This window comes from Geotrypetes seraphini, chromosome 12, assembly GCF_902459505.1.
Source record: "Geotrypetes seraphini chromosome 12, aGeoSer1.1, whole genome shotgun sequence".
NCBI lineage: Eukaryota > Metazoa > Chordata > Amphibia > Gymnophiona > Dermophiidae > Geotrypetes > Geotrypetes seraphini.
This window is the reverse complement of record NC_047095.1, coordinates 49,019,405-49,036,578: the sequence shown is the minus strand read 5'-3', so window position 1 is coordinate 49,036,578 and position 17,174 is coordinate 49,019,405. Positions and strand designations below refer to the sequence as shown.

At 43.6% G+C, this 17,174-nt stretch overlaps 1 protein-coding gene across 9 annotated transcripts in view; it reads right to left on the bottom strand.

Annotated features, from left to right (window-relative positions):
* The window catches only part of DOCK7 (dedicator of cytokinesis 7), a 287,050-nt gene that overhangs the window by 264,603 nt on the left and 5,273 nt on the right, over window positions 1-17,174 (bottom strand). The window lies entirely within an intron of this gene.

Here is a 17,174-nt window from a genome sequence, read left to right as displayed (position 1 = left end):
TAAATATATACTTCAATGATAAATATCTAACTACACATTTACATGGGTATCTCAAAAAGAAAATACCCCCTATTTGAGTCACTCCAGGTTTTAGAATTAAAAATTATTTCCTTCTTTTTTGAGTCTCTCTAGAGACATCAGGGAAAATCTGAATATGCTGCCCCAGGAAGTCTTTGGATCTATTTTTAAAGAAAAGTTTTAATATCCAATCCTTGTCTGGAGCCAAAGCAACGGACAACAAGAGAGTAGCTGGAACAGCCAGTTCTCTATCTGATTGTTCCAGTATTGCCGAAATGTCCAATGACCTCTCCCGGGGTTCCTCAATTTTTTCTTCTTCTTTGAATTGGGGCTTAGTAGGTAGGTAATACACTCTTGTAAGAGGAGGTAAGGAGTTTTCAGGAATTTCCAAAATTTCCATAAAATACCTTTTCACCATTTCTCTAGGAATAGAAATCTCTAATGTAATGTAATGTAACAAGGGCAAGTTCTAAACAGGGTTGGCATGTTTGGGATACATTGTTCTCCCCCCCCCCCCTGACAATTGTTAAAATTGAAAGATTTTTAAATAGAATTGGTACTTCCAACCATTTTCAAGGTAGGCAGTCTTAACCCTTTCAGGACCAAGGGACATATTTGTCCCATAACTTTAAAATCCTATAAATTTTGATTGGGATAGTCTACAGTTCTAAATTTGATATGTACGGATTCCATATGATACTGCCTTTATGTAAACAAACTGGTTCCGACATTCATTCATTAGCGTTGTTGCCAGATTGACGAGAAGATTCACTTGCCACACTGTCCATAAGCCAGAAGTGTGATTTTTTAAATAAAAATAATGATATTTCACAAAAAAAATTAATTTTTTGGCATCTGCAAGCCCTTTTTACCATAAAAATGTCATCAAAACCACAAAAATTGGCCTACGATCCTTATGGTCCTGAAAGGGTTAAAAGGAAACCAGACTCATGTTAGTTGCACATCAGGATCCTTAAGATAGTTATTTCCTCACCTTAACCTCATATGCACACTAGGGTAATGCTTCCCAAACCCATCTTATGGAATACATCTGGCTGAGTGTTCACGATATGTACAATGAAAATGACCAAGACAATGGAGGCAATGCATGCAGATCTCTTCCATGAATATTCAGTGAAAACATATGGAAAACCTGATGGGCTGGGGATCTCTTACAACAAAATTTGGAACCATGCTACCATGGATTTCCACCCCCCCCAAAAAAATAAAAAAATAAAATAGAGAGGGGCACACAGTACAAAATAAACAAACAAACAAAAAACCCCAACAGCACAAAGGGCCTTTCGATATGGGCAATCAAAGATATGGGCAAACACAGGCCGTGTTTCAGCATGTCCGCCTGCATCAGGGGTCTGCACAAAAACTACATATACACACAAATTACACATTCATCTAAAAACGTGACAGATCCAAAAAACATGCACAAATAGATCTAAAAGCATTTGAATTAATAAAATCATCTAACAATGTAGACATTATAAACATAATAAAAAATGCAAAATGCATTTCCATTGAAAAGAGCCCAAGGGGAAATTAATATGCCTTTCCATGTGAAGTGATGTCTATAGAAAGCTAATGATAAACACAAATTAAAAGTGGAGAAATAATAAAATAAAGGACTACACCGTTTGTGCTCATTAGTAAGATGTCTATCACAAAACGTCAGCATTTTGGGGCAAATTCTATAAACAGCATCCCAAATGTAGGCAGCGGTAGGTGCCCTATCGGGGGTGGGGGGTAGGAGGGTTTTGGCAGGAGGGACTGGGCATCCCTCCTGCCAGGTGATGTCTTGAGGGGGTGGCGGTAGGAAGAATTGGGTACTCCTCCTGCAGCAGACATTCGGGGGGTAGGGGGGTGGCTTCAGGGGTTCTGGCAGGAGGGACTGGGTATCCCTCTTGCTGGGGGATGTCTCGGGGGGGGAGGGGGATACAGGTTCCCTGCTGCGGCCGCTAAATAGATAGCGGCAGGGAGATTCCGTGAAATGGACGCCGGTTAGAGAATCGTGGTGGTTAGGCGGGCTTAGACACCTGTCCATGAGGACAGACACCATTCTATATAGGACGCCCGTGTGAGATTCTCAAAAGCCGCTTAGGCAGTTCCTGAGACCGGGCATCCTATACAGAATCCAGCCCTTTGTGTCCAAACCAATTTGTGGTGCGTATAAACACAATGAGCCTCAGCTGTGTTTGGTCATCAAATCAAATCAGTTTAGCCACAAAGAGCAAAAAAAACAACCCCCCAGAAACCAAACACCCAAGCATAAAAATACAGCAGTCTAAATACGTGGTTTAAAAACAACATTTTTACTGTCCCAAAAAAACAAATATGCAGAGAGTTTATAAACCACTCACAGTCCAAAACACGTAATAGCGCGCGTTAAACCGCCGGCTGCGCTAGCCACTACCGCCTCCCTCTTGAGCAGGCGGTAGTTTTTAGGCCAGCGCGGGGGGTTAGCGCGTGATGAAACGTCACGTGCGTTAACCCCACTAGCACGGCTTGATAAAAGGAGCCCCAAGATCGTGCCAAAAAGCAATTGTTTTTAGTGGATTGGGCCATAAGCGGTTTATAAATGTTCTGCGTGTTTGTTTTTTTTGGGAACAGTAAAAGTTTTGAAGAGTATAATCAAAAGAAGCATCTAAGTCCGATTTGGATGAATGGTGCTAGACCCAAAGTCGGCAGTGGTAAAATGTCCATTCTCAAAAAATACGTCTAGAATTTTTTTTTTTCTCCCCGGGAATCATGGCTGGGCATCCAGGCCATAGATCATCCAGACCGCTAGTGCATGCATCTATCTAGAGAATGACACGGTGACAAAATTCATTACCATTCCTGTCCCCATGGATAACCGCGGGAATTAATCCCATGTCATTCTTTCGTGTCTATTTCAACCTCAGTCCTTCTACATCAGCATTCTTCAAAGAAAAGCTTGTGGGTCAGTGGTTGTGGCCATTCATACTCTGATTCTTCCCTCTCTCCTTAAAGAATGACATGAAGATGGTTTCCCGCAGTTATCCGCGGGGATGGGAACGGTGATGAATTTTGTCACCGTGTCATTCTCTACATCTATCTATATACTACATTTTCGACCCAAAATTTGTCTAAGTCCCAAACGCCCAGAACAAGACCATTTGGACAAGGGAAGGGCCAGCACTATGATGGACTGGCCATCCAGACATGGCAACAGAGCAGTAGGGCACCTTACAGGGCACTGCTGTGAACTTCACAAAAAGGGTGCCACATAAACATCTCACCAGATGGTGAGCCCCCGAAAACACCCTATAGCCTCCTGTCTACAATCCCAATAGCTTTATGGCTGCAGGTGGCACCTATATTATATGGCAGTAGGGGAGGGCTGGTGGGCTCACATGTTCCACCATGAATCTAGTGGTTAGAGTGGCTTATGGGCCTGGGACCTCCTCTCTATGGTTCACTAGCCCATCCCCTAGGCTACTTAAGACACCTGTATGCAGCTCCATTAGGCTTTAATAAAGCAGGTGCTGATATTCCGGAGACAGGTATATACGTTTTTATTCTGATATGATCACTGGGGGGGGGGGGTCTTTATGTTGTCTCTGCAGTGGTTATCTGATCACTTTGGGTCTAACTCACAACATATAAGTTTTGTTCAGGAACTCTCGTGAAACATTTGATTATCCCTGCAGGACGACTAAGGACTAGATCCACTAAGCCCACGGATCTGGTCCGATCCGTGGGCAATCCGATTTGATTCGTGGCCAGGGTAGTGATTCATGATGCATGCCCCAAACCGACCACACGGACTGCTGAAGAGCGATGCTGGCATAAGCGTGCAAGGAAGAGCTGGAAGAAACTTTTTTTTTTCGCAAGCCCGCAGTTCCTCGGGGAGTCTCCTATTCTGAGTCATCAGTTTGGATCGCGTCTGGCTTAAGGCTGATTTCAAATCCCTTTCCCCAGATGGTGTGATGTGCTCTGGAAAAATGCACGGTGTCCAAATGGTTTGCCTCTCTATATTTCTGTCTCCGCATGCAGAGGGGAGGGGGGAAGCAGCTCCCAGCCTGGATATTCTGGCAACGGTTGCACGCCCGGGCTATCGCTGGCGCTGCCAAGCCCCCAATCAGCTGCCTCCTTCCCGTAAACTCCCCGCCTATTTCAGCCAGAGGCACATGATGTGAGAAACCTCTCTGGCCTATTTATTTACTCCTGCCATTGACCATTGTGGGAGTCTGAAAGAAAGCGGTTCCTCGGGGAGACCGAAATGAGGAAGTCTATGCCGCCCTTACTCTCCTGCTCTCTGCCGCCCTTACCCGCAATGCAGCCCCGCTTTAAACCCGCAGATTAAAACCACAGGCTCGCACTGCGGGGAAGGACGGCAAGAGCAGGAAAGTCGGGGGGCGCTGATTCCTTTCAGGGCATAGAGCAGAGATGCAGGCAGGGCTGCAGAGAGCAGAGATTATAGGGTGGCAGAGAGCAGGAAAAGACATGAGCGACTGGTCCTCAGCAGTCGCTTCTTTTTTGATCAGCCAGCCCAGTCGGTGTTCTTTAAATTTTTTAGTGAATCTCTGCCTTCCTATATTTGCATGCCATTTCCCTCATTTGTATGCACGGATCGGATCGGCCAAAAGGTTAGTGAATCGGGTCGCAACGTGGTCGGCCCAATCCTGCCCAAACACCGCCCTAACCACTCCTCCAGATATAGCCCTTTTAGCTCTAGGTGCACGGCAGCATTCAGAGGCCTAAAAGGTCCCTGGATACGTTCAGAGAGTCAGTTTGATTATCGGCACTTGGACGACCTGTCTTTTAGGTTGTCCAAGTGCCGACTTGGGCGGGATTTTAGACAAGCTTAAGTTTCGATTTTGAGCCCCTTTGTTTTTAAACCGCATATTTAGGCTGCTGTTTTTTTAATGCTAGGGTGTTTTTCTGTTGTCTGTGGCTTCAGTCAATCTTTGGTCTTTAAATTCTCTCAACTTTGGAATGATCTCCCCCCCCTTTTTTTTTTTTTTTAAGGAGTTCCAGTTCGTTTCAATTTTTCCGTAAATCTTTAAAAACTACTCTATTTGCCAAACATTTTGAAAATTAATTCTTTTGAAATTTTGCTATTATCTTCAATTTATCATTTGTAAATCATTCCCTGTTTATTTAATTGCTGTAAACCGAGCCGAGCCTTCACAGAATGATGACTCGGTATACAAAGTTAAGCTTTAGTTTAGTTTAAACTGATTTGATTTGACATCCATACCTAGGCGAGGCTCATTGTGTTTATATGCACCACAGATTGGTTTGGACATAAAATGATGAACCTGTAACCCATCCTGAGCTCTTTGGGGAGGAGGGGGGATAGAAAACAAAATTAAATAAATAAATAAGTTTTGTGATAGACATTTTACTAAAGAGTACAAACGGTGTAGTCCTTTATTTTATTATTATTCCACTTTTTAATTGTGTTTATCATTAGCTTTCTATAGGCATCACTTCACATGGAAAGGCACTTTAATTTCATCTTGGGATATTTTTAATGGAAATGCGTTTTGCATTTTTTTCTATTATGTTTATTTATATGTTTGTATTGTTAGATGTTTTTATTAGTTCAATTATGCTTTCAGATCTATTTGTACATGTTTTTTTAATCTGTCCTGTGTTTTTTGGGATCTGACCCAGTAAGGCTATTATGTTCTTATGAATATGTGCAGACCCCTGATGCAGGCGGACATGCCGAAACACAGCCCGTACATGAAGGCCCCTTGTACTGGTTTTCTTCGGGGGTGTTTTTTTTAGCAGGTTCCATTTCTTTCAAAACGGGTAAAATCAGTACTGAATCAACCTAACGGCATGCAAGAAAATCAGGAAGTACAAAGTCCATGATTGCCATGGGGCAAACCAGGAACCAGATTAGTACACTGTGAAAAAAAATGAGTCAGTTTGAAACCCAGTTAAAACAATTGTCCTCAGAAAGACGATCACAGTGGAATGCCGGTAAAGCCGCTACTTAGGGGTGCGCAGATATCGAAAGCGAAAGAAAAAAAGTGCATCCCCAAGTAGCGGCTTTACCGGCATTCCACTGTGATCGTCTTTCTGAGGACAGTTGTTTTAACTAGGTTCTCTGAGCTGAAGCTTCGTCAACAGGAAGCCTGAAGTCATGATGCCATTGTACAGAGCCATGGTGAGACCTCATCTGGAATACTGTGTGCAATTCTGGAGGCCACATTATCGTAAAGATGTGCTCAGAATTGAATCGGTTCAGCGGATGGCCACCAGGATGGTCTGGGGGCTAAAGGGTCTCTCGTACGAAGAAAGACTGAGCAAATTGCAGCTCTACACTCTCGAAGAGCGTAGGGAGAGGGGAGACATGATTGAGACATTTAAGTACATCACGGGATGGGTCGAGGTGGAAGATGATATCTTTCTTCTCAAAGGACCCTCGACCACAAGAGGACATCCGCTCAAACTCAGGGGAGGGAAGTTTTGTGGAGACGCCAGAAAGTACTTCTTCACGGAGAGAGTGAATGAGCATTGGAACAAGCTTCCAGTGCAGGTGATCGAGGCACGCAGCATCCCAGACTTCAAGAATAAATGGGATACCTATGTGGGATCCCTACGAGGGTCATGCCAAGGGATAGGGTCACTAGGGTATAGACTTGAAAGAGCGGGTCAGTAGCGTGGCAGTATAATTACAATTATACTTAAGGGAGTCAGTAGACTTAAAAGGGTGGGTCAATAGTGTGGGCAGACTTGATGGGCTGTAGCCCTTATCTGCCGTCATCTTTCTATGTTTCTTTGTTTCTAAGTCACTCAACATCCTGGACCCCTGACGAAGGAGTGTTCCGAAACACGGACCGTGTTGGGTCCTGTGTACTCGTACAAGAGGACCATTTGTTTGAAATGCTACACTGAACCTTCTACAATAAAGAATAGACTTTTATTCCTTGTACACTGTTTCTGCAGTATTTTCCTTTGGTTTGGTCATTTTACAAATGTAATCAGAGAGGCATTGATATAAAAGCGAGCAAACATATTAAACCAGTCCACGCGACTGATATCCAATAAACATTTGTCATCTTCAGAGGAGTATAAGGACATATTTGACGCACTGGATAAAGTACCTGATAACATAATAATATGCTTCCAGCACTGAAGTGATTAAACAAGCCTTCCTTTATATATCATTATAATTGCATACAGTCTATTACTAAAACAGAATCTTCATTTATATAAAGTGCTTTGTTAAAAAATAGATATCTGAATTTTTCTAGCACTTCCCTTCTCAGCACATCTTCTAAACACAAAAGACTCTGCAGCAAGAAAACTAATTTTGACTCCAGAGAAAATTCCTCCTTGCTTCACCAAGCAAGAACATAAAAAGTAAATTAGCTCAGTGAGGGAACTTATTTTGGGTACCTGCTGTTGTCTGATTTATCTTCCAAAGCATAATTACAACAAAAAGCTTTATAGGCGACTGCCAGAGAGCCAGTAAATGTCTTCACAGTTCACACCTGTCTGAAAGGTAAGGAGATGCATCTAGGGCTGACATCAAATAATTGAGGGCATTAGGATTGCACAGCTGCTTTTTCTCTTTCAGACACTAAGGGCTAGATTCACTAACAATAGTGACACAATCGCTGTTGGACAATTCTCTGTCCGATTTTCCATTCACTATTAAGTTTGTATGCAAATGATTTGCAGAGAGGTGCAAATCATTTGCATGCAAACCCACTGACTCAGTTGCTCAATGAGCGATTAAGACATGCGCAGAGCCCCAACAGTTGTGTCACTGCTGTCAGGGCATCATGTGATGCACGGGGAGGGGGTCTAAGGCCCTGATTGGCTCAGATGCATCGGGCTCCTCCCTGAGCCAATCAGGGACTTCCATTAAACACACTGATTTGCATGCACATCTGTATACCCAACTTTGGGCAAAATCCAGGCTATTATTTTATCATATACATGCAACAAAAATTACATTACATTACATTACTGATTTCTATTCCGCTTGTACCTTGCGGTTCAAAGCGGATTACATAAGAAGAAGCTGGACATTTCCAGGAGGGTACATTTAGGGTAAGACATAGTAACAGAATGAGTATAGTCTTAGTAACGTTGGATGAAAGCAGTTGTATTACATTACATATCAAATCTTTTCCAGGCGTTGGTAGGTAATATGATTCGGTAGGATGAATTGGGTTTGATTTTTAATTTTATTTTTTTTTATTTTTTTGGTCGGTTGAGGGTATGGTGCCAGGGAGTGGGTAAACCTGGTCGGTGTACGTGGAAGAGGAGAGTGAGATTAGGTGTTTTGAATATGCTTTTTGAAAAGTAAAGAGACATTCTAGGAAAATGTTGACAGGTTCATCAGCATGTTCTTAAAAAAAAAACAACCACCCCAGAATAAGCACACACTAAATTTAAAGCATATTAACCTAAGAATTAATACATGTTAATTGGTACATTAAAAAGCTAATGCATATTTAAAATTTTGTATTAGATAATGGGTTCTGACTGGAAAAGCAACAGTGGAGATGACTAAAAAAGAGTCTTCATTTGCTTATCTCTGATCTGAAGAAGGATTACCTTTGAAAGCTAATCTAACCATGCTCTAGTTAGTCCAATAACAAAAGGTATCCTGGATTCCTTTTGTTTTTTATTTTTTATCCTGGATTCTTTTTATTCCTACATATTAAAACTAATTGAAATAAAGAAGTGACCCCCCCCCACATAAAATTGGGGGGAAAGGCCAAATGAACCAAAAATAAGACTGGAAATTTTAACCCTATACACATCCCTGACTGTTTATAGGAAAACAGGGGTATAAAAGTGCAATAAAAATGTTTTAAATAGCTTTTTTCTCTATACCTAGAGAGTTGCCATGTCTAGTTTTAATTACTGTGGCTACTGAGAAAGGGGTAGGCAATTCCAGTCCTCAAGAGCCGGAGCCAGGTCAGGTTTTCAGGATATCCACAATAAATATGCATGAGATAGATTTGTATCTCAAGGAGGCAGTGCATGCACATCCATCTCATACATATTCATTGTGGATATCCTGAAAACCTGACCAGGCTTTGGCTCTTGAGGATCGGAATTGCCTACCACTGTACTGAGATAAAGAAACTATATAAAATGTGACCTCTGCAGTATATATTTTTTACATATTATGTTCTGCACTTGCTTCCTGACACACTGACTGACATGTACCAGCCCGAAAACGACTGACTGTGGTGCATGCCCAAGCTACAGGGAAGGGCATGCCAGGTTAAAGTCATTATCCTGGCTATATAAGCTTACTTCCTGAGCTTCACTCGGGTTATGAAACCACTCATTTCAGAAGAAATCAATTTGCAAATGTATATTAGTCAAACTGCTCAACAGTTGTTTAGCTCATAGTAAAAGCTGTAGAAAATGGCTTCTGACTAGAAAAGCAACAGTGGAGATGATTAAAAAATAGTTACACAAAATAATTTATTAATTCTTGTAGCTTCCTACCGACTCGACACGGGTCTGTGTTTCGGCTCAATTGCCTGCATCAGGAGTCCACAACAAAAGAAAGAACAGAAACTGTGTACAATAATTGGATATAATTGATAGGTTCTAGACTCCTGATGCAAGCAACTGAGCCGAAGCACAAGCCCGAGAATTAAGAAGCTAGAAGAATCAATAAATTATCTTATGCAACTTTTTTAGTTATCTCCGCTGTTACTTTCGGTCCCATGTAGCCAGCCGGTGCACGGAGCAGGAGTGATCTTCCTGCCCTCCTGCTCCCTTTGATGCTACTGGCTGATTCCACCTCCGTCCCACGCAGCCAGCCGGTGCAGTGCGAACTGAGAAGGAGTGATCTTCCAGCTCTCCCGCTCCATCCTCCAGCTGATTGGCTGCTGTGAGGGACATGCTGTGAGGGATGCATATAGAGCAGGGGTCTCAAAGTCCCTCCTTGAGGGCCGCAATCTAGTCGGGTTTTCAGGATTTCCCCAATGAATATGCATTGAAAGCAGTGCATGCACATAGATCTCATGCATATTCATTGGGCAAATCCTGAAAACCCGACTGGATTGCGGCCCTCAAGGAGGGACTGTGAGACCCCTGATATAGAGGGACACACTGCTCTAGTAGGGATCCTAGTGGATTTACAGATCAATGATTCTACATAGTAAATATGTGTTTCCCAATCAGACAGGTCCAAAAACAGAGGAACAAAAACTGCCCTATAACTACTATTTATTTATTTTTTTTTAAATTTATAACCTGCTGCATCCAATAGTTCTGAGCAGGGTACAATAAAACCTAAATAAAATATATAATAACAGACCGTCATTAAAATAAAATAAAACATTATATCACAGAGATGTTCAAATATAAATACTATCGATAAACACATTGAAACAAAATTGTTTTCCAAACATTTTCTAAATTGCAAACCCCAGGCAGGGATCTACCTTCTAAAGGCAGAGTGTTCCACAATATTACACCCTGAATGGAAAGCATAGATCGCTGATGAGGTAGAACAGGGGTAGGGAACTCCGGTCCTCGAGAGCCATATTCCAGTCAGGTTTTCAGGATTTCCCCAATGAATATGCATTGAAAGTAGTGCATGCAAATAGATCTCCTGCATATTCATTAGGGAAATCCTGAAAACCCGACTGGAATACGGCTCTCGAGGATCGGAGTTCCCTACCCCTGAGGTAGAAGTTTGACAGATTTAAGGGCTAGATTCACTAAGCCCACTGATCAAGTCCCGACCACTTAGCGACCAGATTTCCCTCCAACCTGATTCACTAACCACGTGGCCGTTCATCCTCCAATCCGTGCATGCAAATGAGGGGACACGGCATGTAAAGTAGGCAGGCAGCGATTCACTAACCAAAAACTTGAACACCGACTGGGCTGGCCGATCAACAAAGAAGCGACTGCTGGAGACCAGTAGCTCATGTCATTTCCGACTGCATCTCCTGCTCTCTGCCCCCGATCGCTGTTCTGCTTATGCCCCAACTCTCCTGATCTCTCTGCCCCCGACTTTCCAGTTCTCTGCCCCAACTCTCCTGGCATTGCCCCGCAGTGCAAGCCCATGATTTTAACCCATGGTTTTAAAGCAGGTTAAAACCACGGGCTCACTATAAAAAGTAAAAAAAAAAAAAAAAAGTCGCTGCTCTGTAAGCATGCATCGGGGTTGCTATTCAGCGATCCGTACAGTCGGTTGGGGGTGTGATTCCGAGCGTCCTCGTTTGCATGAGGACGCTTCGTGGATCAGCCCCCTGTCCACGGATCGGATCAGTGGGCTTAGTGAATCTAGCCCTAAATTATTTAACTTCCAAAAATGTCATATCATCAGAACGTGAAGAAAGAGTACAATACCTTTGAAATGATAAAGCCATACAATCTATCACTAACTGCTCAGAAGAAATTTCTATGGACATTATAATCCTTCGATCTCAACATCCCTGCTTCGCGCAATCAAAATGTCCTCCTAAACTCATTGATACCATGATTGTGACTGCTCTCATGCAAATTCTGAAAAATTGGAAATCATTTTCGTTATTAGATTATACGTTTTGGTGGAACTCACTATGTATGCATAGACTTGAATCATATGCATATGAGAGTAAAATCACACTCCGAATCTCCATGAATTTAAAAAGCAAGAAATCACCCTGGTCATTTTTAGATTCATATGTACGCTCTGCTTTGTAGACACTCCTGTCTTCCCTTCCTTTTCTCCACTTTTCCTCTTTCTTTCCTTTCTCTTTTTATTTTTACTCTGTCTTCTTTCATCTTTTTCTCATACAGTCTTCACAAACAACTCCATTACTCTGAGCTTTTCTTAATACTATGGTCCTTTATAATTAATTTTATATTTATAGATCATATATATACAAAACGTTATCTTATTCTTATGTATTTGAATTGCTCCTTGTATTTTTCAAAATACTCAATAAAAATTTATTGAACTTGAAAAAAAAAAAAAAAAAAAAAGAAATGATAAAGCCGATGCAAAAGAATTGTTATTTAGCACTTTAGCGTAAAATCTTGACTTTAATTCATGCATGAATAGGCAACCAATGTAGAGCTAGAGAAGGAATTCAAGATCTGTGTATACAGTACTGGATTCCAAAAGAAAGGCATGCTTTTAAAAGCCCCTAACCAAGAGCTGGCCCTGTAAGGGCTGGGCTATGTTAAGGGAGTTAATTCCTTGCAAGCATATGAAAAAAAGACATACTAAGCCTCACCTTCACAAGTGGCAGTGAGTCAGCTGGGGCAATATCAGATGCTACCCCAGGCCCCATTCCATCCCTCCCTCCTCTGCCCCCCCCCCAAATAACAGAGGCCAAGCTAGAGAATATTGCTTCTAACAGATCCTCCATCCATCTTAAATGTGATAAAATCCAATTTTGTTACAAGTAGGAGGGCCGCACGACTTATCTAGAGCAGGTCTAAGGGCTAGATTCACTAAGCCCACCGATCGTGTTTGCGATCGTGTACTGACCTGATTTTCTACCCTCTGTGCCGATCCGCGCTTGCAAATGAGGTAAATTGCAAACAAATGTAGTAGGAAGGACACGATTCACTAAACTAAAGAAGGCACACCGACTGGGCTGGCCGATCCAAAAACAAGCGACTGGTGAGGACCAGATGCTTGAGCAAAAACCCTGCTCTCTGCCCCGACTCTCCTGGGTGTCAGGTCAAAAGTGTGCCGGGACAAAGGCGCGCGCAGACAGCTGAGCGCAACGCGGAGGCGCGCGCCGAAGAAAATGACAGTTTTAAAGGGCTCTGACGGGGGTGTGTGTGGGGGAACCCCCCCACTTTACATTATAAAGATCGCGCCGCGTTGTGGGGGCGTTGGGGGGGTTGTAACCCCCCACATTTTACTGAAAATTTCACGTTTTCCCTAAAAAACAGGGAAACAGTTAAGTGTACAGTATAATGAGGGCGGTTACAACCCCCCAAACCCCCCACAACGCCGCCGCGATCTGTATTAAGTAAAGTGGGGGGGGTTCCCCAACAAAACCCCCCGTCGGAGCCCCTAAAAACACTCTTTTTCTTCGGCGCCGCTTCCATCTTGCGCTCAGTTGTTGGCGCGCACCTTTGTCTTCGGCGGTTTTGTCTATGAACCCGCTCCTGCTCATCCCCGCAGTGCGAGCCCGTGGTTTTAAAGCGGGTTAAAACCAAGGGCTCGCGAAGTTTAAATAAAAAAAAACGTTTCCAGCTCTGCCAGGCACGTAAGGGCCAGCACATGCGCAGACCATCTACAGGTAAGGAAGATGGTCTGCACATGCATCAGGATCACTCTCCAGGGATCTGTGTGGTCGGTGTGGGGGGGGAGGCGTTCCTCCGATCGCCCTCATTTTAACAAGGACTCGTTGTGGATCAGTCGGCCTGCCACGGATTGGACGCGATCGGGCGGGTTAGTGAATTTAGCCCTAAGACAAGTGAAAAGTAAAGTAACAGAATGATCACAACAAAGCTGAAAAAAGAAAAGATAATGAGGCTGACGACTGCAGCAACAAATTGCACCTGAAAACTATCAAGGCAAAGCATCTGTTTCTCCTCTTAAAACTCTGTTCAACTACTGTAGCAAGTCCTCCCTTTTAGCTGCTATTTTGGGGAGCAGAAAACAAAAATCTTACACGTAGTAAACGTGCTCCGGTTATTTCCCCTCCACCCTGCACGTAGGCAAAACCAACAAAACGTACAGTTTTACCCACACAAACCTGCAGAAAAAAAAAAAAAAGATCAGCAGGAGGGAAAAATACAAGCAAAGCGTTCCATTTTTAAATCTCCACACGTGTGCTCCGTACGGTCCGTGCAAAGTGATCAAGGTGCTCTATTACCTGCACTGGGCGCACCAGGCAGGTTTTTAAAGGGAAACTCCGTGCAGTCTTCTGCATTCATTCGTTCCTGGTTCTGATCAATCTGCACTGAAAGGGCTCACAAAAAACTACCTGTAAATGTCTTCTTCTAGTGATGGCTAAACAGGGCGAATAGGATGCTAGGAATGATTAAGGAGGGGATCACGAACAGATCGGAGAGGGTGATCATGCCGCTGTACCGGGCCATGGTGCACCCTCACCTGGAATACTGCATCCAGCACTGGTCGCCGTACATGAGGAAGGACACGGTACTACTCGAAAGGGTCCAGAGAAGAGCGACTAAGATGGTTAAGGGGCTAGAGGAGTTACCGTACAGCGAGAGATTAGAGAAAATGAGGAGACTTGAAACGAGGAGACTGAGAGGGGACTTGATCAAAACATTCAAAATACTGAAGGGAATAGACTTAGTAGATAAGGACAGATTGTTCAGCCTCTCCAAGGTAGGGAGAACGAGAGGGCACTCTCTAAAGTTTAAAGGGGATAGATTCCGTACAAACGTAAGGAAGTTCTTCTTCACCCAGAGAGTGGTAGAAAACTGGAACGCTCTTCCGGAGGCTGTTATAGGGGAAAACACCCTCCAGGGATTCAAGACAAAGCTAGGCAAGTTCCTGCTGAACCAGAACATATGCAGGTAAGGCTAGACTCAGTTAGGGCACTGGTGTTTGACCTAAGGGCCGCCACGGGAGTGGACTGCTGGGCAAGATGGACCACTGGTCTGACCCAGAAGTGGCAATTCTTATGTTCTTATCCAGCCTTTGAAACAGGTTAAGATCTATGACAGATATGCAGCTCAGCTGAGAGGTTAACCCTGGCATAAGGACAAATTTTCCCCTGCCCCATTCCTGCCAGCTCCGTCCTCATCTGCACAAGCCTCAAACACTTTAAAATCATAAGTGTCCGAGGCTTGTGCGATTAAGGCAGAGCTTACAGGAATGGGGCAGGGACAGGGACGGGACAGGGAAATTGAGTTACTGCTGGAACGGGAGGGAAAAAAATTGTCCCCGTGTCATTCTCTACCCTGGCATTCTGCAACAAACCTACATTCTAGACTTAGAACTCTGTTTTGAATAGAAGCAGCTATGCAAAGAATGCATGGACAGCTGGAGCATGCTCACTTGAGTCAATGAACTCCGACACTGTTCCCTGTCTGCTGGCTGACTAATGTGCTTGAGAATGGTGTGTCATGACAATTCATCATACACTACAAGCTTAATGTAGCCACATTCGCTATAACCCACATTGTTTCTCAAGCTAGAGACAGATTAAAAGCAGGAGCTCTACCACTCAAATACCCTCGTGAAATACATTATACTTCTTAATTTTCAAATAGGCCATGCATGCTATCAAGGTACTTATTCTTTGGCAGATTACTGTTCTTCTGTCTTCAAATCTTTTATTTTAGGTATTTATATACCACCTATCAAAATTATCTAAGCGGTTTACAATCAGGTACTTGAGCATTTTTCTATCTGTCCCAGTAGGCTTACAACAGGGGTCTCCAAAGTCCCTCCTCGAGGGCCGAATCCAGTCAGGTTTTCTGGATTTCCCCAATGAATATGCATTGAAAGCAGTACATGCATATAGATCTCATGCATATTCATTGGGGAAATCCCAAAAACCTGACTGGATTCGGCCCTCGAGGAGGGACTTTGGAGACCCCTGGCTTACAATCTATCTAACATACCTGGGGCGATGGAGGATTAAGTGATTTGCCCAGGGTCACAAGGAACAGCATGGGATTTGAACCCACAACTTCAGGGTGCTGAGGCTGTTGCTCTAACCACTATGCCACACGAGTCTCCTCCAAAATGTATTGTAAATGACTCCCTCCCCCTCGTGCAACAAAGTAGCCTCCCTCCACAATGTTTTTGCAACTTTCTCCCCTTTGTACCGTTTCTACCTTCTCCCTCTATGACAGGGGTCTCAAAGTCCCTTCTTGAGGGCCGCAATCCAGTCGGGTTTTCAGGATTTCCCCAGTGAATATGCATGAGATCTATGTGCATGCACTGCTTTCAATGCATATTCATTGGGGGAATCCTGAAAACCCAACTGGATTGCGGCCCTCAAGGAGGGACTTTGAGATCCCTGGTGTAGAGCAAGGGTTCTCAATCCCATAACTTGGGATACGCCCAACTAGTCAGGCCTACAATGAATATGCATGAGAAAGATTTGCATATGATTGAGGTAGTGTGTGCAAATTTATCTTGAGCACAGTCCTTGTGGGTATCCTGAAAACCTGGTTGTGTTCTGTTGACTAGGCTGAGAATCCCTGTTTTAGGGTAATAGCCTTAGGCCAGGGGTGGGAAACGAGGGCCGCAATCCAGTTGGGTTTTCAGGATTTCCTCAATGAATTTGCATGAGATCTATGTGCATGCACTGCTTTCAATGCATTTTCATTGGGGAAATCCTGAAAACCTGACTGGATTGCGGCCCTCAAGGAGGGACTCTGAGATCACTGGTATAACTTTATAGTCACTTCTAAGAACGTTATGTTACTTTTGCTGGAGATAAAAATGGGAGGGGCATTTCACTGTTTGTTTTTAATTTATAGCAATTTAACACTACCGGTAATTTCATAAGCAATAACTTGAACAGAGTATATTTTATCAGCCGATTTAAACTGGTATCATTTTGCGGTCAATCTTTTTGAAAATGTAGAAAAGGTATTCAGGTGCCAGCATTCACAATACACTGAAACTTTCTGCTCAGTGTGCAACGGTGTCAGGTCATAAGTGCGCCGGGACAAAGGCGCACCCAGACAATTGAGCGCAGTGTGGGGGTGCGCGCCGCACAAAATTACTGTTTTTAGGGCTCCGACGGGGGGGGCGTGGGGGTGGAACCCCCCCACTTTACTTAAGAGATCGCGCCGCATTGTAGGGGCGTTGTGGGGGGTTTGGGGGGTTGTAACCCCCCACATTTTACTGAGAACTTCACTTTTTCCCTGTTTTTAGGGAAAAAGTTAAGTTTACAGTAAAATGTGGACGGTTACAACCCCCCAAACCCCCCATAACGCCGGCGCGATCTCTATTAAGTAAACTGGGGGGGCTCCCCAACAAAACCCCCGTCGGATCCCCTAAAAACTGTAATTTTCTTCGGCGCGCGCCTCCGTCTTGCGCTCAGTTGTCGGCGTGCGCCTTTGTCTTTCGCGGGGTTGTCTATGAACCGTGTGCAACAGTAACAAAAACACGTTACAAATTATTAAGAAAGGAATGCCTCTCTATTACTGTGTTGAGACTTGAGTTATGTATGCAATTTTAGTCACTGAATCTCTCAAAATCTATAATGAAACTACAAAAGGAACTTGAAAAG